Source organism: Buteo buteo, chromosome 2 (genome assembly GCF_964188355.1).
Source record: "Buteo buteo chromosome 2, bButBut1.hap1.1, whole genome shotgun sequence".
NCBI lineage: Eukaryota > Metazoa > Chordata > Aves > Accipitriformes > Accipitridae > Buteo > Buteo buteo.
The window spans coordinates 11,819,391-11,842,807 of record NC_134172.1 but is presented as its reverse complement, the minus strand read 5'-3'; the positions used below and the strand labels follow the sequence as shown (position 1 = coordinate 11,842,807).

Genomic DNA, 23,417 nt, shown 5'->3' with positions numbered 1-23,417 from the left:
ATTATAGCCAGTAGCCATCTGGCTGGGGATCTACATAATACCACGAGAGGATGACAAAAAAAAAAAAAAGACAAAAAAAAGGCGGTTACATTTGCACTTCCATTTCTCTTCCCCTTCTTTGTGCTTCCTGGTTTGAATATACTTAATAATCACATTACAAATAATCTTTCAACTACTTCATTCGGGTTAAACTACTACAGTATTTTCTTACTAGCACTTTCCACACAGAAAAATAAATTCAGCGTTAGGCAAAAAGTCTAACACATGACAACATACAGCGTTTGTCTATGGTAGGTAACAGCCAAACAGGCAGCATTTAACGAAAGTGTAAGCATTTGAGGAGAAAACAGAGGATGGAAAGCACCAAGAGACCCCATTCAGCAGCACTGCCAGTTGATCTATAAAAACAGTTCAAGGCAGAAGTTGTAGCACAGGGCCCCTAAAGTATAATTACTTGGGAAAAAAATGTGGCCAACAAAAGTTACCTAACCTGTTCAGAGAAGAAAGCAGCTATTTATCCCCAAAATGTGCTGGGAAGGCTGAAAATCTGGTTTTCAAAAGAAAAAGCATAAGCTTCATTAAAACCCCCTTTTGCACAGCAGCGTCTCCTGCTAGCCAGAGCCAGGAAAACAAGGAAACATGCAAACCTTCTTTAAAGACAAAACCCATTTATCGCCTCAACCTGCTGAAATGTTCAGTGAGGCATTTTCAACCCACAACTCTGTGTTTGTTGGGGTTTTAGTTTTCTGAAAAGAGCAGATTTCTGATGTAAAGAAAGAGTAGAACCACTAGACCAAGAATTCTTTTCCCTGCGTGCTGTGTTGCAAAACAAGAGCATATTAAGCAACTCGAGAACAGGAAATCACACTGACAAACAAACTGATATTCTTTCCATAGCATAGTTGCTCAGAGGAGGACATTTGAAACTTCATCTCCCCAAATCAAGAAGTGTTTATTCTGCTTTTGGCAAGGCTGCTGAATGCTTGTGTACTCCTAGTTCAACTGTCTTGTGATCCTTTCGGTCAAGGAGATAGTCACACCAGAGTAGAAACGAATGTTGAGCTGGAAACTTTTTTAATAAAGCTCTCTCCTTCACAAAATGTTGTTTTATTGGTACCAAGATGGTTCGTGGAAATACATCAGTTCTAACTGACATGTATGTGGGAATGTATCTTGGATTCCTTCACCTCATCTGGAGTGTCCAGCAATAGCTGAACACTGTAGAAGCTCCAGCTATATAGCCACTGTCCTACAGCGAGTCTGTTATTTTGTTAATGTAACCTCCACCATGAGATAGAGATTGGAAAAATCAGATTAAATGCAGATATCTATTTCTGAGCTAATCACTCTATGCTCCCTTCACACTTGACATGACCTACTCAGTGCAACTATTCTTCTTGTTGTGAAGCAGACATTGCAAATAGGTCAGATGAATTAAGCCCTAAAATTAACTATTTCTCTCCATGGCAGATAAAGTGAGATTAGGATGACTAGTTCATGTGGCTGGACTTAAATCACATGCACTCCACTCATGCTGTCTTTTTTAAACAGCGCCTACACTCACCTAGTTTAAAGTCCTGCTTGAAACTGAATTTCTCACATCTCAGCTAAGGGCTTTAGCCACCATATCACTGATTTTTCTGCTACTTTGTCTTTTTTGGATGAAAAATTTAATCAATATGTTTTCAGTTTCCATATGGGCATCTTTGACTAACTGAAGATATCTTATTTACCCCATCTGTTTAAAGTAAAAAAATGCAGTTGCATTTTTCATTGAGAAAGGCTTAAATAACTGCATTTTTTCACTCAAAAATAAAAAATAAACAGAGAAATTTCAATTATAACCCTAGTAATATTGTTGCAATGCTAGTAAAACTACTGATTAATGGTAATATCTGATATATATTCTAATTCTCAATGTGAATAATGTATATTTTGAATTAATTTCTTCTTGACAGATTGAGTTTTTAATTAAGAAAAAATTGCAGTGTAAGACATTTTTTCATTTTTCTTAAAAGAAGTCTGATTTTTATAAATGTGGCTATCTAGCCAGACAAAATGAAACTGCAAAAGCATAACCATAGAATTTTCTTCAGTGTTTTATGACAATACCTTGATCAAGGAAAAACTGAGCTAAGAAAGAAAATTAATATCCTCACTTTTTCAGGAGGCTAACTTCACTAACTTTGACTCCTAGGTCACAAGGCTGTTTATTTCACATCATTAGTACCTTCCTTTAAGGTAAAGTACAAATTTTTCATCCCTTTTCATAACTTTGTGGCCTTTGTCCTCTACACCATATCACTATTGGAACCATCATCTCACCCTCTTGACTTTATCAGCATGCAGCTAATCAAATTTATTTGGCTAGTCTGAGTTTGATTTCTACATGCACTGCCTGTGACTTCCTCCAAACAATTTAAGTAGTGCAATAAAAGGAAGCTGCAAACATACAGGTAGTGGAAATTTTCGATAGTGATGCCTCTATCTTCAACAATTTAAAATAAACACTTCCTTTATTCACAAGAGTTCCTTCAATTTGACCTTGACTTTTATGGACTTCATGGAAAGTTATAAAATGGAATGTAAAGTAAATAAGAAAAATGTTGAAACCACAGGTACTATCTCCCTTCCCAGAGAAGCTGTACGTGGAACTATATCCCATGGGCCAGCAAGCAGTCCATCGAGGAGTCACCCTGCTCACAGGCGATGCCCCAGTCCCTTCATGGACTCCTCTTTAGAGAGAGTGCTGGAAAAGCAGTTCAAAACATTTAGGATTCATCTGACACTATAATTCAAACCTTCAGACTCAGAAGCTGTCTTTATCTCTTTCTGTGATTTATTAAGAGTTAACAGCATGTTCTTCTACCTGTTAAAACATGTTACTCTTTCCCAATTTGCTAAATAAAAAGAAACAGTATCTAAATTCCTTCCTATTGATTTTACTTACATGGGAGGAACTGACATATACTCCTCATATTGCATTTAAATAAAATATTTTAACTTCAGCAGTTGCTATTTACAGCAAACTTCAGAAATAAAAAATTAAAGCAAAAATCAGATGTAAAATACACTTCCATTTTTATTTCAAAAGAAATTGTCTACTTCCATACATTCAGTTCTTATCTTACTACTGCTTATAAATGCAGGGTTTTTTTGCATGAACTATAAGAACTGATTTATGAAAGAGTTGAATTAAATCCCAAAGTAACATATAAAAACTGTTCAAGTTTATTCTATTTGATGGTGGATCAGGCAATTTTGTGCTTTTGTAGCTAGCAGCACCAGCACATCACCAGGTTCTTTTGTTTCAGACCATGCTGGTGTCATTCAACACAGCAGCACAGAAAAGCAGGGCAACATTCTGTGCAAGTGTTTGATACAATATGATGACATACAGAAGACTGTATCCTATCCCTAACGATTGCTAGTAGCAATGCTTCAAAAAAATCAGATGCTACAAATACCCACAATGAACCTTACTAATTGCAGAAGGCTTTGCAGGTGACAGAGAGGAACGAGGTCTTTCCAGATGCTCACAGGTAATGCGCTTATGTCTTAAATCATGAGATTTGATTACCTTTCTCTAAGCATGCTTTGCTGCCACTGTTATTAGCCTTTATATCATCAAGCCCTTTTTGAAAATTGAACCACTACATTTAACTATGTGACCTCCACGGTGAATTCTAGAGGCTAAATGCACGCTGTCTGAAAACACTATTTATACCTTATAAAATTACAAGCTACTCTTAAATATCTGATTTCTTGATCTTGTTTTATGAAGCTGGAAAAGAAGGAGAAAACAACACAACCTGATCATTTCTTGTCTTATTTCATATTACTATATACCTCCAAACTAATTTTTTTTATTACTTCATTTCCAAAACAAAGAGAATACATCCCCACCCCGCTCCCTGTCATCTCACAGACAGGACCTGTTACTCCTCTCTATAATATTTAGTAGTCCTACGCTTTATAGGACTTTGAAAAAAATTAAAATTAAAATTTTATAGGCTGAAACCATTAACTCTTTATCTCTTCTTCAGTTTTGGGGCTCTCTATTATGGTTGCCAACTGCAAACAACACTTTAATCCAAACCCCTCCACTAGGACCACTGAAGAATGAAAAGAAGTTCCAGAGCTCGTTTTTTCCCCTTCAGCTATTCTCTTTAAGAGTTATGGATTTTTCTTTACTCTTTGAAGACATCTGTATGAAATTACCCACACAACAGTAATCCTAACAAAACCAAGATTTATTAAAACAAAGAGAAAATGGAATTAAAACAACATAAATTGTTTGCTTAACATAGCTGAATTTACAGTTCTCGTAAGTTAAATTAGATAAGGCATAAACCAGATAAGCTTGACTTCAGATAAAAAAGAAAAAATGAATCCTGTAGTTTATCCTTTGAAATTAAATATCCTTTCTGACCACACCAGTCAGCCTGTCAATGCCGCTTGCTGCTTGGAGACCAACAATTCCCTCTTTTGTCTCCCACAGATATGCTTAATAAACCCTGGTTCAGGTTTCCTAAACACTTTTCCAAAGACAAAAAAATGGGCTTTGGTAAACAGTTTCAGCCTCCATCTCTGAAGAGCCACACCACTGAGGAAACGAAAAACCTTAATTATGATTTATGACTGCCTTTTCAAGGTTTATGACCCAGCTCAAATATTGCCTTTTGCTAACCATCTTGGCTGGCTCTATCTAGGTTTTGGCTAGACCCATGGGCAAACCTCACCTAAAGTCGTTCCTTTTCTCTTCCACTTGTCACAAGCAATGAGTTATAGACAAGGGCTAAGGCTCGCTCCTACAATCAGCTACGTCTCAAAACAGAGTCCAACGGACTTTTGGAAAAAATCAATCTTGGCTGATGTCTCAAATGACAGATTGTTCTTTGTTTCTGCCTTTATAGGTTTTAGGACTCAAATATACATAGTTTTTGCTTGAGTACACTGTGTCATTTAGCGGGTGGTATTTCCCTGATATAAGAAGAGTATGACTCTTGGACAGCTATAATAAAAACTGATCTGTAATAGAAACTTTTGCCACTTTGGAAATATAATGAAAATGGCAAACTTGTTCCTTCTCATATGCAACTGTGGATGCAAGCATGCTAGCAAAAATGGCTTAGATAAGCAGAAATTCTTTCTGTTAAGCAAATAAAATAAAGACAAACTGAAAACAGTCTCACTGAACAGCCTCCACACTGGGACACGTACCAATATGGATGTACCAGAAGAATGAGGAGAGCAGTGGTGAACAGACCTGTACCCCATGTTACTAACTCAGTGTAACTCTTCTCATACTAGAGCATCATCTAAGCAATTCTCAACCCTTTATTCTTCAGCCTCTCCAATAAATTTGAAATGAGAAAAAACCCAAACAACCCAGACAAGAAACCCTGAAGGCATGAAAGTAATGGAGATATTATTACAGAGCTACTTAACAATATCCACATAGGTTTGTCTGATGCAATACAGTCCAGCACTAAACCAGGACTACTGTAGGCAGGCAGGCAAGAAAAGGAAGTAATCATGACTCAAAATCAGATTCCTGTAGGAGAAGGTTAGCTTGTGACTCCCAGAGCTGGAACTATGTCACATACCATTTTTTGATATACCAGGATGCTTGGAAGAAACCCTTCAGCAGCAGGAATTCAGGGTGCGGCTGCAGTTAGGTTCCCTAAAGCCAAAAGCAAATGAACTGTGATCTGAGATCTGTTCAATAGAACATTATATTAATTTTTTTTTTAATTATGAAATCATACATAGGACAGTCTTTCCAAGCTCCAGATCAAGTTAATTTCATTCATTAGAGGCACACAGAGTTACTCAAACATTCAATTAAAATAACCTTACAGAACTGTATTTAAATTGTATCATCACTCTGACAAAATCCAAAGCAAAACATAAAATAAAGGTCAAACTAGAGAACACTATGGAACAAGTTAATACCCATGAAAAATGAGCACAAGAAAAATAAAACTATTCCCCAGTGAAAAATGGTAGCAGAGGATGTGAGAAGGGATGTTATTCCTCTCCTTTATTGCTGCTCATCTAACAGAAGAAAAGCCAGAGAAAAGGAACTTCAACATTTGTAATGGGAAGAGAAAGACAACTCTGCCTTACCACGTAACGAGGAAAGAAAGAGTTAGAAAAGAAGGTGCACGACCAAAATAGGACCTCACTGCTTGCACATCTCTCTCTCAAGCTCTAGGACAAACAAACCCTGCTATAGGTGATTTTATGGGTTTTTTTTAGTTTAGTTTAGTTTAGCTTGTTCGGCAGTTTCTTACAAGGAAATCATTTTGTAATTGACTTAAGGCAAGGATTCCTTCTTAAAAACAACCAGAAAAAAATCTTAATGCTTTGGTAATCTCTTGTCTTAATCCTCTCTATACATATCATTGGAAAAGACTTCAAAAACTGATTAATCCAAAGATAATTATACTCAACTGTTCTCCAAAGAGGAATAAAAATGTATTGGAACTCAGCTAATACACAACATCTTCCTTAAAGAAATAAATTAATTAAATATTGTTTCAAAATGCTTTCAGATGATATATTGATAGCATCAATAAAAGTTAATGAATCTGACCTAAAAATCTCTAATAGATTCCTTTCAAAAGAAAGTTTTTCTTAATTTTATAGAGTTTCTGCACACATTTGAGATGAATCCAAGAATCTACCAACGAGTTTAATTATTTCTAATGTAGAAATGTTTGGATAGCATGCCTGTATCTGTGAGGAGAAGGGAACGGCTCTCCTTGATTTTACAGGAAGAATATGTAATATATTAGCCATAAATTAGCATGATACTTTGAGTAGTAACCATGAAAAATCAACCTTGATACAAAATTGGAATTATTCAGAAATATATTAATTTTAGATCCTGACCTTCTGGCTACCACTGCAGCAGAATACAATTAACACTCTTCTGAGGCTCCCACACTGTATATTCAAAGAGGTTTTTTATGACTAAGTGATACATGAAATGATACAAGGGAACTCTTTGAAGTACTGCACACTAACAAAACACTGAAAAACAGTATCTGTCATGTTTGCACACAAATATTCTGCATAAGCAATGCCAAGCTAAACACACTACCAGGACAGATTTTCTTTACAGGTCGTGAATTTGGACAAACATCATTGGCTCTACATTAAAAAATAAGACAAAATGGTGGAAGTCTGTTAGCAAAGTAATGTTTTAGAATCAAGGTTTGTCTTCAGTGAGGACAGAGCGTATTTTAAAGACTCATTAGAACGCTAGTGTCAGAAAGCTAGGTGGAGTTTTGATAGTTACCACTACTTGAAGTGGATCCTAGTACAGTGGGAGTTGGGGCCACATTTCAGGGGTATGTAAGTATGTACATATGCTGCTGAACATCCTGAGGTTTTTTGTTTTTTTTTTAAAGCCCAAGTCATTTTAATTTTAATAACGGAATTACCCTATTGCCAAATACCCAACAAAGGGATTAACAATTGTGAGCATGCACCTAGGTTCTGTACAAGCATTTATGGATGGCTGTAGGAAAACCAACAGATGTACAACTCAAAACAAATATTTGTGAAGTCTCTGGATTAGTATTTGCAATCATTTATCTGAGTTAAAATAGGAGTTTTCAATATTTGGGTTATAAAAGTGTGATTCACCACAGCACCTGACTACAACGTGGTTTACCTGGGATTCGGAGAACCCTTAGCAGCACCCTCCATGGCAAGGAGATGTTCCCCACCACGCTGGAGCAGCTGATGGACAGCCCAGGTTAGGGAGTGCTCAGCTGCCCTGCTGGAGTGCTGCCACTTACATGAATAATTAAGTATTTATTCTAACATGGTTCAAACCCTCAAATCCTAGATAGCTGCACACTTCCGAAGGTAAGAAACCTGGTGTCTGTGTGCCTTGCTTATCCACTAAATGCAAAAGCTTGAGATCCTACTAGGCAAGAGAAACTAACTCTCCTGTACATTACAAAAACCTGCAGTGAAAATACATTCATCGCTGTGATACTGTCCATTGGTTGGCACCTGGAATTGCATTCTTCCTCATCCCTAAGTAAGGAAGAACTAAAACTACAGTGTTTTTTATTTTTATTTTTACTGAGTAAAGAAAGCAAAACTTATAAAAACAGATATTCGTAAAAACCATACATGTTTCAATTTTCAGAAAAGAATCTGGAGAAGGGAAATTATGTACTACATTTTCTTAATACATTATGCCTCCAGTGACCTTCAGCTCTGATGAAAACTGGCACCACTCATTTTTTTAATTACTAACACAAAGCTCTGGATTAGTTAAAGAGCTTATCAACTCTTCAATACTTCAAATACGTTGTTAAAGGCAAAAATGTAAATGGCCTTCATTCATAATATTTTCAACGCAAAAGGTGACAATTCTCACGACGGCACTGTAAGAAAGCAGTGAAAACAGCATACGGTGGTTTTGAATTACACCAGGACAGAAACTGGCACGTCCAAACCAGACTGAGAGGGAAGGAGATGGTTGCAAGATGCCTACCATCACTAGACAAGAGCATAAAGACAAATACAAAAAGAAAGGCTCTTATTCACACATGCCTGGCAAAGGAGAGGCCTCACAAGGACAGGGCCTAAGATGGAGAGCGCTCCTCGGGCAGGTCCCCGTCAGAGGGGGAGTGCAAAATGCTCCCACTGGAGACAGCATGGCGCGACTGTCCTCACAAACCAGCACGATGTTGGGAATGGTAACAGGAGCCGCACACAGGTAGAAACTGGCAGAAGAAATATTCTACGGAACAACTCAGGCTAATTCCAAGAGAAAACGTTATCCTCCACTGCTGTATCAGGCAGCTCATGTCCACGAGCTGATTCCACTGCAAAATCCCACAGCTCAAACCCTAAACGGATGCATTTGGCCAGTACACTCAGTACTGGATTTGCCATAGGATACAGAGCTAGCTCTAAATTACAAAGTATCATCCAAAACCCAGGAAAATATTTACTTTCCAAAGCTCACAGACAACCCTTCAAGAAAAGATACTAAGACCGGATGACTGAGTAACTCGTTTTCTCTAGTGTAGTTCCTAGTACCCTGAAGAAGTTGGATTCTTTTTGTTAGCCCTTCCAAAGAACTTCAAAACCCTGCCCACAATGTAAAGCAGGGGGAGTTGAGTCCGTGAAAGGTTAAAGGGCTTGCCTAAGATCTGTAAATAGCAAAGACAAGTCATCTCTCCTCCTGTTCTTCCCTTACTCCACCGTCATGAATCAGATATAATCCTTCACCACAGCTTTAACCCAGGGATTACAGAAATTATTTTAAAAGACTGAATATGGAAAAAATACATAAATCAAAAGTTCTGGCATGAATTCTAAATAATTTGATTTTAAGAAATGTAGGGGTTTGGTTCAACTCTCAGCTCCAGTTACATTCTCTCTCCTAAAAAAAAATCAAGAAACTCATTTGAAACCAAGATGAATAAACATTCTTTTCAGTAGAGCAGCAAATCAGGTAGATGGAGATCTTAAAGATAAGTGTTCAAAGTTTCACATCTCATCACTGCCTACAGCCCTCCAGTCTCAATCCTGACAACAGTCAACAGCTTTTATGAATAAGCATGTTCTGGAAGAGACGCTGGACTACGTGGCTGGATAAACAGGCAGATAAGATGGTAGAGAAATACAAAATGTCAAACATCCATTTACCACAGGTATCAGCCTGGGAGCTTGCAGTAATGTTTATGCAGATAAGAAAAAAGATCAAAAAGAAGGCTATGCAAGTAGTTTGGTTCTATTATTTATTACAAGATTTTGGCTTTGTAAATATAAATCAAATACAAATGTACAGCACTGCCAAGGAAATAAATTATATTTGATATCTATACATTAATATATTCCACTAAACCAGACTAAGGAACAAATCTAGTCATAATTCAGTCAAGAATCTGTACAGAACCATACTATTAAATTTCTATGGTATGTGAAGAACAAAACTAGTTTAAGCAATACAGTTCTTCAAATCATATCAAAAGCAAAATGACTGCAAACTCATAAAGCAATGTTACTAATTTATCATTGTTACAGCTTAAGAACGTAGCCACATCACATAAATTGCTTCTCCCTCATGTAGTATCTTTGAATCACTCAATCTGAAAAAAAAATAATTAAAAAATCCAAAGTGTATTACAAAGAGACTGCACTTTTATAGCAAAGGAGGTAGCAGACGGTGAAACAAGAAATAATATAATGGCACGAAGAATTATATGCATTTTGCATTGGGCTTATCATTTATATGATAAACACATAAGTGTACAGAAAAGTTGAGACACTCGATTTTTTTCTCTTGAAGGAAAAAAACGTTTGGTATAGGGTAACTAGTTGGAAGACACATGGATTTTTTAGTAATTCCAAAAGGAACTGAAGTAGACAGTAACTGCTAAAATGTAACTCATACTACAAAATGCCTCCCTAAAAATTTTGGGATGTTACAAGGTGCAGATCTACTTTAATTACAAATAGATTAAAGATATTCAGAATCTTACATACCAGGCACATTATCACTACAAAAATTTGGAAATTACATTCAGCTTTGCCTTTCCTGGATCTCATCCAGGCAGAGCAGTGGACTTCATCATTTTTTCTCTTTTAATTAAAAGAAGTCAGATTTCTCTTTGTTAGATATTTTTCTGCAAGTCTTTATTTTCAAAAAAGAACAAGGGAGACATAAGGGGACTTAATTTCCTTCAGGTAACCCATCACATTGATACAATTTTTGTACCCTTACTTCTACGATGCCTCCAACATTCATGACCTGCTCGCTGCTGTTCTACTTAGCCATAGGATCTGAGTACTTCTCTGCTGACTTCAGTTATTTTAGTCATTTTCCCACACTAAGAGCCTCTTCAGTTGTCCAGCTGATTTGCTATAAATTTTCATGGATTATAGGCCACCTCCCTGACATCCTCCCCATTCCTTGTCGTATCTTGTTTCCTGCAATCGTGGGAAAGGGATACTGGACATTTCATCTGTGCTCTGCCTGATTTTCTTGGTGGTCCTTACTTCCTTTTATTTCCCATTTGTCAGCACCTCAAAAAAGCCCAAAGATTTTCTAAAAAGCAGTACCAATGAATAAATTACAAATATTTGTTTAAATCACCCCAAAACTGCTTTGAAAGTTTAGTGCATAAAGTGAACAAAAAATATTAATTATGAGGAATAAAAAAATAAACTGATGTGTTTTTAATTGGCCACAGATAGTGGCTGGAAGAAAGCAAGCAACAGAAGTACATATTGGAAAGCAAATTTGATTATTTAAAAATGTAATACTTCTTTTTACTGGGAGTGGTTTAGCTGCTGTTTCAAGCAAGCTTCATGAGGAAATGTGAAAATTATATTGTCTCCATTTATTAATTTTTTTCAAAAATCACTATTTTTAATAAATTGCAATCTTAAGAAAGTTTTCTTCTCAGTCTACTTTTTCTTGTTGTTTTTCTTTAGAAAAGGAAAAGCTTGTGTAAAATCCGTGCAACTATTTTTTGAGAAAGAATTAAAAAAGACTGCTTGACCTGATAAGCACTCTGGAAGAATCCGCTAAAAGTCTAAGAAATAGAAAAGCTGAGCTGCAGGAAGATTGCACTGACTATTTTGGTACTAAGTCTCCTGTCTCGTGTACCACTCCTATCTGTTTTAAGCAGAAATGACAATGCATGGTCAGTTGCTGACAGCCAGCTTCAACAATAATTGCAAATAAATTTGTTTAAGAAGGTCTGTCCTGCAGGTATGTCCAAGTTCAATTCCTGGCAGTGCTACACCAGGGAAGTTTCTTAACCTCAGTTAAAAAAAGGTATCATATCTATATTCTTTAGCAGTTCATAAATTGTTTTCATTTTTGTAAAATGGGAAAAAACCCAACATATACATTCTGATTACAGTATTCTCTAGTCATTCTTGACAGATGAGTATTCAGATTCAATGAGCGAACACTGAAGAAACCATTCCTGCTTAATTACACTCAAGAAAGAAATCCAAGAGGGTGTTTCCAACTGTAGGGCTCATGTTCTATAGCACAAGCACCCTCTGTGCTGAAGTCTGAAATCTGACAATTTCTATAAGAACAACAATAGTCAGTTCTCTAAAAAGCTGAGGGCAGTTCCAGATTTTATCACAGTGAATGCCTCAGCTCGCTGATGACAACAGAACTCCTGATGTCATGGCAAAAAGTAAAGAATAGGCTATGAGCAAATATAAATTGAAATACATTTCAGTCTTCCCAAAGAAGAGACATTCACTCTGAATGAAGAAATAGTAGTAGAGTACTGGTAAGAGAATTGGTAGCAAGATTTGTTGTCTCTTGGTGAAGATTTTAAGGAAGATTTTTCTCCTGAGGAAGATGATGCTAATTCTCATGACATTCTTTCACAAGTTATTAGCAGTTTCTCAATTTCAAAATAACATTCATTTAGTTACTAAGTACAAAATTTGCTACCTTTAATGTAGTACTTTTTTAAAAACTAATCGGAAACTCATAGTAGCAAGCATTTTTCATTATTTCTATGGCTTAAGCACCATTTCATTTCCTGCTACTGCAGGGGTACCATCAATTTGAAGTTCCAGCCATTTTTATAGAGCTATTAAACAATTTAGTGTATTAGATCTGCTTGCCTTTTACTTTTGCACTTGCCTTCATTTTTACCAAAACCACTTTCTTTCCATCCATTGCTCCCCCCAAAATAACATGCACTTTTCTTACTTCTTTTTTTCTATTCTTCTAGTGCTAAAAGTATTGGCATATTGTCTTCATCTGCTTCTGGTCCTAGAAGCAGACCTGTCCTCAGAATAAAATCAAAGTGTTTGCCTTAGCAACTGTTCCCCTCTAATTTATATTCCAAATGCCTTGTAATGTAGCAAAGTGCTGATACTGCTATTTTACAGGGATGAAATCATGCCATAGAGAAGTATATTCAGAATCTGTTACAAGCCCGAAAGTGAGACAGCATGACTGGCAAATAATTTCTGAAACCTGATGAGTTATTCTCACCTGCTCTGTACAGAGCTGCTGAAGCCAGTGGTGGCCAGTGCACAGCTCCTGAACCACTCCTGGCTCAAAATACTTCAGGTGTGGTTCCCACGAGACTGCCAATCATGTATCTGGCAGCAGAGCCACGCTGATGCAGCAGGGCCTGAATAAATTCAAACTATTGAATTTGGAAGAAACAAGTCAACATGGGTTGCTGAAGCAAATATCACCCTAGCATTCAACACTGAGATAAGTCCCAACCCGCATTTTGGGAGCCCTCAGCTCTCCAAAGCATACAGTATGGGGGTTTTGGCGCTTATTCATATAAGAATGTTAGTGTGTAATCTATAGGGTGAGTAAGTTTGGCCATACTTGCCCTATAGAGTAAACACTGGAAAGCAGCCATGACACAACATGCATACAATACAGACATCATGATGGGTTCTTCCATCTGAAATGCTAACGATTAGAAATGACAGCCTAGCTTCCAATCTGCACTTACTCAGACTGGCTGTATCCAGTCATCCTCAAGCCAATACTGGTCTGTGGCTTAAGTGGCTTTTTACTCTCCTCCATAGTCACCTCCTTCTAAACACATTTATAGAGATCGTAAGAACCATAGGGATTGATCAAAGACGCATTTACCCAATTCCTTCAGTATGACATGAAGCTACTAAAATACGTGGGATACTCATGGGCTAGAGATGAAGAAGGTAACATAGGTAACAGCATAGTTTCAGCCTCTCTGTTGGAACACCAGAAAAATGTCAACATCTAATTCACAACAAATCTAAAACCTAGCTTCTTAATATAAGCAGACTGTAAATAAGAATAATAAGGATTAGATATTTTTACTGACTCAGCAAACAGACCTTCATGTTTCAACTAATTGCCTTCCCATCTAACATACCTGTAAGGCCCACAAATATCGGTTCTTTCTCTAAATCAAGCTCTGACCAGAAAGACTGAGTATGCTATGAGGAATCTTGAGAATCTTTTACTTTGAAGACAACATGAAGTATCCTGGGTCTTCCCTGGGGAGCCTTTTTGTTCTGCCCAAGAGAAAGAATCCTAAGGAGAAATGTGTCCTAGCTTGGGGGCTCTCAAGGTAGGTGTTCGCTAATTGAATCCTTGGAGGGAATGGCCTCTAGCCTTTGGGATCAGGAACAAACCTCAGCTGAGCAAGTTACAGGAATTAATTTAAGGAAGAGAGACCGCATGCCTGTTCTCCTGCCAGAAAAGTTTACTGTAATCCACTCTAAGTGATGGGGTAGAGAAAAGCAAACAAGCTGGGCCAAGAGCTCCTGTAGTACCTATGGCGCACACACCCAACATTGCCCAGTGTCGTCCCTCTACAGGCAATTTTGAGAAAGGAAGGAGAGAAGAGAGGTAAGTACTCCATGGTGAGTAGCAGCTGGATAAGGTTACTAGTGTTCTTTCTGCAAGCCATCGTGGCTGAGGATCTTGTACCCTTGTACATTTTTATGCTCACAGCACTTTGTAAGATTTATTTTTCAATTTTTTCATTTTACAGTTGGGGAACCAATACAGAAAAAGCTGTGTTTGGAAGGCCCAGCGGAGGTACCCAACTTCAGCGCCACAATTACCAGGGTGTGCAATTTCAGAAGTCTGACTAGTGGTTTTTAGCCTCTGCCCCCAGTGAAATCAAAATAAATACATCCAACAACTAACACTATCCAGGCTATTCTGCTGTGAATAGTCCTGGGCATCTCCAGTTAGCTTACAGCTCAATGCATTATTTTGGTGACTTTATGCAAAACAGAAATAGTCCCCATCACAAATTTCTACTATAGACAAAAATAACATGAGCACATTAAGCTGCTTTCGCTTGTCACCCCTGATGAACTTCATATGGCAACCAGACCAAAAGCCCCCGCTGAGCCCCTTAAGCTGAATGTGAAACGGAAATATCACAAAAAAACACTGCCAGCATCCCAGAACATGACTCACACTGCTTAAGTACCAAATCATTACATTTAGAAGATTCTCGTCTGGATATTTTGTATGGATAGATCAAGCACTCTGAAACTACATTTGCTGAAGAAAGTAGACTGAGCACCAGGACTCCTACCTTGGTAGTCTCCTCCTGTGCTGGTTAACTTCAGGCAAGTCACTGTGTATCTCTGTGCTGCCACTTCCAAATGCAAAACTAATTACACTAATCCCCTTTGTGCAGCACTTAAACATCTATGGTTGAAAAGAATTATCCCAAGAACTATTTATGTTATTAGAGCAAAGAACTACAGTACTATGTGGAAAGCCAGGACCAACTCTCTTCTGTCGGTCTAGCCCTCTTGACAGGTATGAACTCTTAAGATCAGAAATTACTACCAAATGCTGTTTATAATTGATGGACCATCCTGAGCAGAGTAAAATGGGGAATTGGTAAGGGACAACCACTGAAACAACACAGGGAATGCTGTTAACTGTCCTGAGGGCCAGATTTTCAAAGATGACTAAAGACAGAGATGAGGTCCATACGTAGTGGGATTTTCAGAACTAACATTTATTCAAAATCCCACTAAAATCGATGGCAGCTAAGTAGTGTAGCCTTTGCAGACAGTCCGTGCAAGTTTAATCACTTTAATGATTGAAAATCTGACCCCAAGTAAACAAACTAAAAAGACATTGTTTAATGTTATTTGTATGACTATTGTGGAAAACTTTTTTTAAACAGAAATTTGACTTTTAAACTGCAGTTTAGCAATCCATAAATGCTAATGAAATCCCGTGCTGTCTGCCCTGTGATAATTTTCTCCTATTAAAAGCTTGTTCTTTTTTTAACCTAATAAGCACATGACTAGTCTAAGCATATTCATTGTTCAGAGTTTAAATTTATAGTTAAAATGAAAAGAGAGGTCGCTTACCAGTAACCAGAATTCTTCGAGACATCAATTCTTCATGTCTATTCAAACTAATGAGCTACATATATGTCCTTTCACTTAAGACTAATCTTATACCTTTGCAATGAATAAGTATATAAGGTACAGACTGACTGTGCCAGTTTCCGTTTCCTCCCAGCCATAGAAATAAAACCCAGGGAACTCACAAAAGTTCTGAGCGAGAGCAAAGTAATCAAAAAGAAAACATAATTGTGAACTATACATATAAAAAAAAATTTGCCTATTCGTAAATCACCTCTTTTTCTCTTTTTGAGTGACAGTGCACAAGTATAGAGTGACTTAAACGACTACACCTGGCCACTAAGTACCTGAGGTCCTGCAGTCTTTTGTACAAACCACTCTAGCACTTCTTTACCAATACATAGGTTTGAGTAATGTTATAGAACATGGTGAAGGTAGGGACGGAGATCCAGATAGCATCATCTCCAATATATTTCTTAACAATGTTGTGTTCTCTGGAGAAGTACTCTGTAGTAACAGCAGGAGATTCATCTTAGCAGTGTGATAGCAAATTTTGACAGAGGCTCCAATTGAGTTCGACAGTCTGTGTGGAAATGGCTGAACTGTTAAAGCCTTCAGAAAACACACATGAATAGCCTGAAGCATTTCAATGTGTGAATATATAAGTAGACAACCCCTGGCATAAAAGTATAAAAGCCAAATTCTGCTTTAGAGGCAGAACACCAGAAATAAAATTTGGAGATTAAATAAAACCTGCTGATTAAAAAGTATAATTCTACCATGATTTGAGGCAGAAAATGAAGAAGGTCATTCATAAGAACATATGTATCTCCTGCAAAAGCCTCTGAGGAAGCAGCCTTGATGAAAGCAGAAGTAAACACCAAGCCCAAGACCTTAATGAGGCTAAGTGAGAGTTCAAACTCTTTTAGCCTTAAGCAGATACTCCATAACAGCTTTAATAAATATTACAGAAGGGGGGAAAAAATGGTAAGAAGCCACATGGATCTCATTCCCAGAATGCACAGCATGTAGGTGCTGGATGGCTTTCCTCATTGAAGTATTCCTGTCTCTTTCCATAAAAAAAAAAAAAGCCCACAAATGACCAAAAAAAAAAAACCAACTAGACAGACACTGCTAAATGGGTAAGAACCCTGTCTGCCCCACAGCACTGAAAGATGGGTTTTCAGTCCTTTCACTTACATCTGGCAGGCTGCCTGCTATCACAAGGGCTCTGGATGGCATTTTCAGTGGGCTTGATGCAGGAGAAATAGGTAAAATTATTTAAGCTGGGTTACACGGGAGCTAAAAGAGGTCAGAAAAAGTGATCACTGTAGTTCTGCTAGATAAGAGCTTAAAGGTTATACTACTGTGTATCTGTGACCTAAAGTGAAAAATATTTTTGTTGAAATTCTTTCCAAATACTATGCCAAGACAGATATCCCAAAAAACATTAAACAGACCAAAACAAAAATAGGAAGAACCGCAACTTTCAAAAGCACATGCATTGTCCTAAATGTCTTTTGCGTAAGTACATAGTACATTATGTACTACTTTCATTAGTAAATGAAGTCATGTAAAAACAACTACTAACAATAAGAAACATCAATGTTAATATGCAAATTCCAAGATATTTTCAAAACCATTTTTTCCATTCCTAGAAAAATAAAACAAAAAACCCCCCAAACCCTCTTTTTGTGAACAATCTATTTGAGATGAGTATGATTTCACTCACAAGGACTATTCAAAAACATTTTTCTTGAAAGCACTTTCAAAATGAAAACTGTTTAAAACTTTTTTCCATTTACTTCTAATATCTTTTTCAAATGGGGTACATCTGGGCTGTAGATGAAGTGTCTCTAAGCAGACTTAAGTATTTTTGGAAGAACACTGGGACAGTTCTTGTAAATATCAGACTGCTATGGTTACGCAATATGGTCTAAAATTAATTTATTTTGAACTCCTCTGGAAATCCATTCCAGGTTAATATTGATTATTAATATCAATCAGTTTTAAGAGTAAGCTTGCAGCTTTAAAGTTCACATTTCTACAGAACAACTCTCCACAACAGGATGTGGCTTGGGTTCTTTATTTCACTTACCTGTCACTCTACAGTAACACATAGCAAGTTCTAAGCAGGATTCTGAGAGACCGAGTGGTAAATGCTAAAATGTACCCTTGTATGTAGAAGAGGAACATTTCTGCACCAGCAGATGATTGCCACATGCAGATCTGTGATTGCCTAAGTCCCACTGACATGTACACACACCACCACATAAATTGACTCCCCCTCCCTTGTTGATATACATGTAAAATCTATACCAAATAATCTTGTAAAAAAAAAATAAATATAGTTTTAACTACAATACAAACAGGTATTATTCCTCCTACGAATGAATTACATCCATTCCTGCTGCACAATACATCATATGTTTAACAGTGCACATGACTCAGCAACTTAACCCATGGTGTACCAGCTCTTGCAGGAGTGTCTTCTACAAAGCATTCTTGAACTACACCTCATCCCACGTTTCTTTTCTCATCCCTCCTAGATACAGTTTCCTCACTTCTTTATCTCCATCACCCCTCTGCTGTCTTCTTTTACACTTGCACTTCATGGATTGCACTTTCTCTTTTATTTCATAAACTCTGAAAACCTCCTTCTTCTATGAATGCTATTACTGAATGTGCCACTTTGTATTTTTTCTGTACTGTGTCATGCCACACTACATTTATTCATGCACAAATACTAAATGTATTTTGGAGCAGGGATTTTTGTAACTTTTTTATCGTGTGCTGTTATTTTGTAAACTGCCAAGTACATATGCATTACTATGTAAATAAACAACAGTAACAAAATCCAGATGCAACTTTACAGAAATGTAGGTAGTCTGAATGTAATAACCCAAACTGGAACTTGACCAGGACAAGAGGGCAAGCATCCTTACCCTTGTGGAAAGTGCCAACGGATCACACAAATGGCTTGGATGAGTCAAAATCATAACTACATAAATAAATACTTTAAATGAAATTTCCAAACACAGTACACCATCATCACTTTTCAATTATCTAGCACACGTGTCACAGGTGCTAGAACCCAATAGCAAACACCTTCTCAGGGCTACCTCCCATTGCAGCTTGCTGTAGCCTGAGATGCACAAAGTGAAGGTCATCATTTAAATTCAAGAGAAAGCGATTCTAAAGCAGCACATTCTGCCCAAGATGTGGGGTTCCTGCGACAACAGCTAACCAGCAGCTCTCCACCGAGTTTGGCAGTTCAGTTAATTTCATTAATTCAGTGGAACTCAGAAGAAATGCTCAAGAACATGGCCATAATTTCAAATTGTAAAGAGCTCTTTTGTTTCTTAAGTCTAGTAATGTAGACATGAAAAGGTTGGATACCCATTGTAATATTGTACTTAATTTATTTGATAATCATCTGGCCACCACACCCACCAGAATGGACTGAACTCACCAGACACTTGTTAACTCTCCTGCACAGAAGGGCTTCAGCTTGCTTCACCCATAGCTAAACACCCTTTCCCTTGACAACTCCTAAACTGTAATTCAGCCACCCAAAACCTTTTTCAAGAGGCATGTTCAGCTCCTGCAAAAAACCTGCAAGTATGTTGCATTAACACTGACTTTTTGCTTTTATTATCACTCAATTCTCATTTTTCTTTACGATGCAGCCGGGTTTCAGCACCTTTTCTTTTTTTTAACCTCGCTGAGTTGCTTCCATGACTGAAGTCCCTATTTACTGGTAAAGAAATACACAGTGTGGACACAGCACATCCTTCTGAGTTTGCAGCCTATTCAGTGCTCTTCCAAAAGAAAGAGAGCAAAAGTATCAAATCCCTATTTAACCTGCCTTGCTGCACTGGGGTCTTACTCAGCAATAGGATGGCATTCATAAAACCTTTAGTCAGATTCCTCCTCTACAGTCGGATTCCGCATGTATATGCCTCATGGCATGTTGCTTATAGAAAGGAATCACATCCCAGAGTGCCCAGATGAAAGTATAAAAAGAAGTTGTACCAAAACTGCCATAGACTAATAGAACAAAGCAGAGGAGCTACTAAAATAGTCTGCGAGTGAAACCTTTGAATAATTTGCTTATTAAGAAAACACTGCAAATACAACGAACAACTGACCCCTTCCACTGTTTATAGTCTCTCTGCTGAAGGTATAGTAACACTGAGAGATACTTAACATGATCATAGCCACTCATTTGACGAAGCTTTCATTGTACATCAGGAAAGCACAAGGAAATAAGCCAAGGGATCCAGACGCAGACAGACGGAATTAGCATCTCTGGATTCTTAGCTTTCATTTAACATGAGGGAAATACAGTTCCCATCTTCATATGAAACAACGTGACTTTCTTGTTCCACCTGCATTCAGACAGACTAAAACAATACTTCAGAAGAGCATGAACTTTCCTTTTCATCTCTGCAGGGAAATAACTGAAAAGCACATGGGTGATCCTTTAAAAACTGCTGCTGCCAAGTGCATCACTGCCAAAGAATTTACTGTCTTTTTTTATACAAGGTACTTGCCTATTGCATACCAAGAAGGGGTTTATTTCATTGTGAGTAGCTCCCTCTCAGAAAACACAGGACACTTAGAGCATCATGACAATCTTTTCCTCCACTTTTCACTGCCACACATTAGCTGTTGCCACATTTATTTCCCTCTTTATATATCTAGATCACTGGGCTTCTACTATTGCAGCACTTACAGTCTAGCAAATTAGTTTCCTACTGCTGCTGAATACCTAAAATATAGACTTTCCCCACTTTCTTACATGATTATAATTAAAGAATAAGACATTTTTTAGAGTATTTTTTTAATTTCTTAAAAGTTATTTAGGGTTATATTTTAAAATGTGGTTTTCATTTTCATGCTCACAAACTACATCTGTTATGAAAATATTTAATAGCAAGCTGCTGCCTAATTAGATGACTTAATGCTGCAAAACTCTGTATTTCAAGAAAAGAATTACCAAAGAAGATAAAAATCAGATTTTTTTTCCTTTTTTGCTACAATGTGCATTTTTTCCTATTTATATTATGTACAGAAAAAAAAAAAAAAAGAGTTGAATGATAAGACCATGAATTCACATTGTTTTCCTTTATACTGTTTATAAGTTAACTGGGAGGTTTATAGCTTGTTTGCTTTTTTCCTTCTTTTTTTTTTTTTCAAAAGTGACATTTAGAAGCCAATAACTCAAAGTATATTATGAACTCTTTAACAGTGTCCGATAGGTAGACAACCTAGCTGCACTGTGATTAAATAATCTAACTGCTAGATCAATGAATGCAGCATGAATTAAAATGGCTGCAAGCTTCTCCAAGCATAAGATTAAAGATCCAAAGAAAGGTTTCCCTTACTTTTTATTTTACGTTTCAAAGAAAATGTAACAATTTATTTAAAAAAAAAAAATACAGGTTTTCCTGACAGAAATAATACAGTATTATTCTAATATATGGAGACTAAACCATATATTTTTATTGTCACAGATCTGACTACATTTTGCCATTCTTATACTGAATAACCTCATTCAAGGAAAAAGCAGTCTCTGCTCAAGAAACATAATGGTACTAGGATCTGGTCCAAAGTGAACTGTTATCTCACGCGTGAAGATAATGAATGTTAATTTAAAATAATGTTCTTTCAACTCCATTTTTTTTCATATAATCAATCAGGCCTGAAAATGTGTGCATGCACTCTCGCTCTCGCACGCTCTCTCTCTCTGTCACTCACCCATAAACACTTCATTATATATTCTCATTCCCAGATATTCAGGAGAAAATTTTCTGCAGGTGTAAACTAATATTGCTCCACTGAAGTCAACAGTGCTGCACCAAATTTTGTTAGCAAAGACACTGGTCCTCTCTCACGTATACTGTGACATGTGTACCTTGACGTTGACTTAATGCGCATTTCACGCCAAACTCTCCCTCTCTTCCTTTCATACGTGCATTTCCCAGCTCTTATTTGCACTCAACAGAAAACTGCTATGGCCTTTCATTAACTTGCCCCTCAAGGTCTCTTATCTCCATCAAACACTGTGCAGACAGGCAGGTATACAGGGCTCTTTTCTGCAACCGAGGAAGGAGCTCTCTCGGTAAACGCTAGAAGAGCACTGCAGCGGGAGGCTGCAAGGCATTCGGCGCGGACAGAAGAGGCTTAACCTAAAAAGGAGTAGGTTTTAACATTATTAGTTAAAATGTTCAGTTATTACAGTAAATAGAATTTTAAAACATCCCAAAATGGAATAAATAAAAAGTCTGTATGTGTAAAAGCAGAAAACATGATCTAAATGATTATTATTTGGGAACTAGCATAGAAAAAAGTGTTCCATTGCTTTCTGCATCAGAAAATTGGCTGATTTTTGGCACCTTTTTAGGAGACATTTGAGACTGGTAATGGCTGGAGACAAGACTCTAGATTATACGACATGCTAGTTTGATCAAGAAAGGCAGTTCTCATGTAAGAAGAGCCAAGCAGAAATTTGGATACCATTCCTTCCCACTGGCCCAGGAAACACTGTAAGTGCTTATCCACGAACTTGGCAGAGCAAACCACATTCTGCTTCTAGGCTCCTTGGTGCACCTGTACTCAAAGTATCTGCACCATCAATTAGCTTTAGCTGATATTTATCAATATTTCCTGTGTCACTATAAGGGACAAAAATAATTCCATTTTATTGAAAGCTACATATCTTCAGAAATTAGTGCTACAAGTTAGGCGTACACTTGGATGACTTGTAAAGGGGTTATTTTTATACAACTTTTAAAATTATTGAGAAAAAGAATGTCAACATGGATTAGAAAACCTAGTAAAACTGGCACCTGGAGATACCTGACTGATAATCCATATTTCCTAAAAGGTACAAGTTGAATAACAAGAGGAGATCTCACATCTGGAATCAGAGAGAAGTTAGGAGTATGTCTCCAATTAGGAGGTTTTATAAAGAAGATTTCTGGAAGCCAGCAGAGTGGAAAGTGTGCAGGAAAAGGAAGAATCTCTTTCTTACAACAAATATTTCCTGTAACTCTATTTACTTCAGGTCAGTGTAAGAAGAAGAGGACAAAACCTACAAAACTGAAAGATGCAATTACAGATTTGAAAGTATCCACGTTTCTTGCTTTCCAACACTGTCAGCCTGAAATGCTTCCAGGTATGCATCAGCACTCTCCTTCAAAAAGGTATGTCAGTGAAATAAAACAATCTTTTTTAACAAGCAAGCAAACAAACAAGATTTTAATATGGCAGCTTTTAAGCAACCTGACATTACATTCCAGTCCGACTGATAAGAGGTCAGACACTGAGTTACCAATAAGCAAAGCGCGTATCTCTTCTCACTCTTCCTCACATTTTACCAAGACCCAGAAAAGTTTTCAGAAAGCTATTTTGATTGGTGAAAAAAATTAAAATTCTCCTTTTTTATTGAGAAAATGTTAGTGTCAATGCCAAATTATTCAGTGTGCTGTATTATCTTCAAATGTCAGCTTGCACATGATGACTGACCC

General features: G+C 37.2%; 1 protein-coding gene across 5 annotated transcripts in view; it reads right to left on the bottom strand.

Annotated features, from left to right (window-relative positions):
* The window catches only part of ZMYND11 (zinc finger MYND-type containing 11), a 109,864-nt gene that overhangs the window by 77,732 nt on the left and 8,715 nt on the right, over positions 1-23,417 (bottom strand). The window contains exon 2 of one of the 5 annotated variants that reach the window (XM_075045579.1): positions 5,610-5,686. The exons of the other annotated variants lie outside the window; for them this stretch is intronic. The gene's annotated coding sequence lies outside the window, so the exon portion shown is untranslated. The remainder of the gene's footprint in view (positions 1-5,609; positions 5,687-23,417) is intronic. 5 annotated transcript variants of the gene reach the window in all.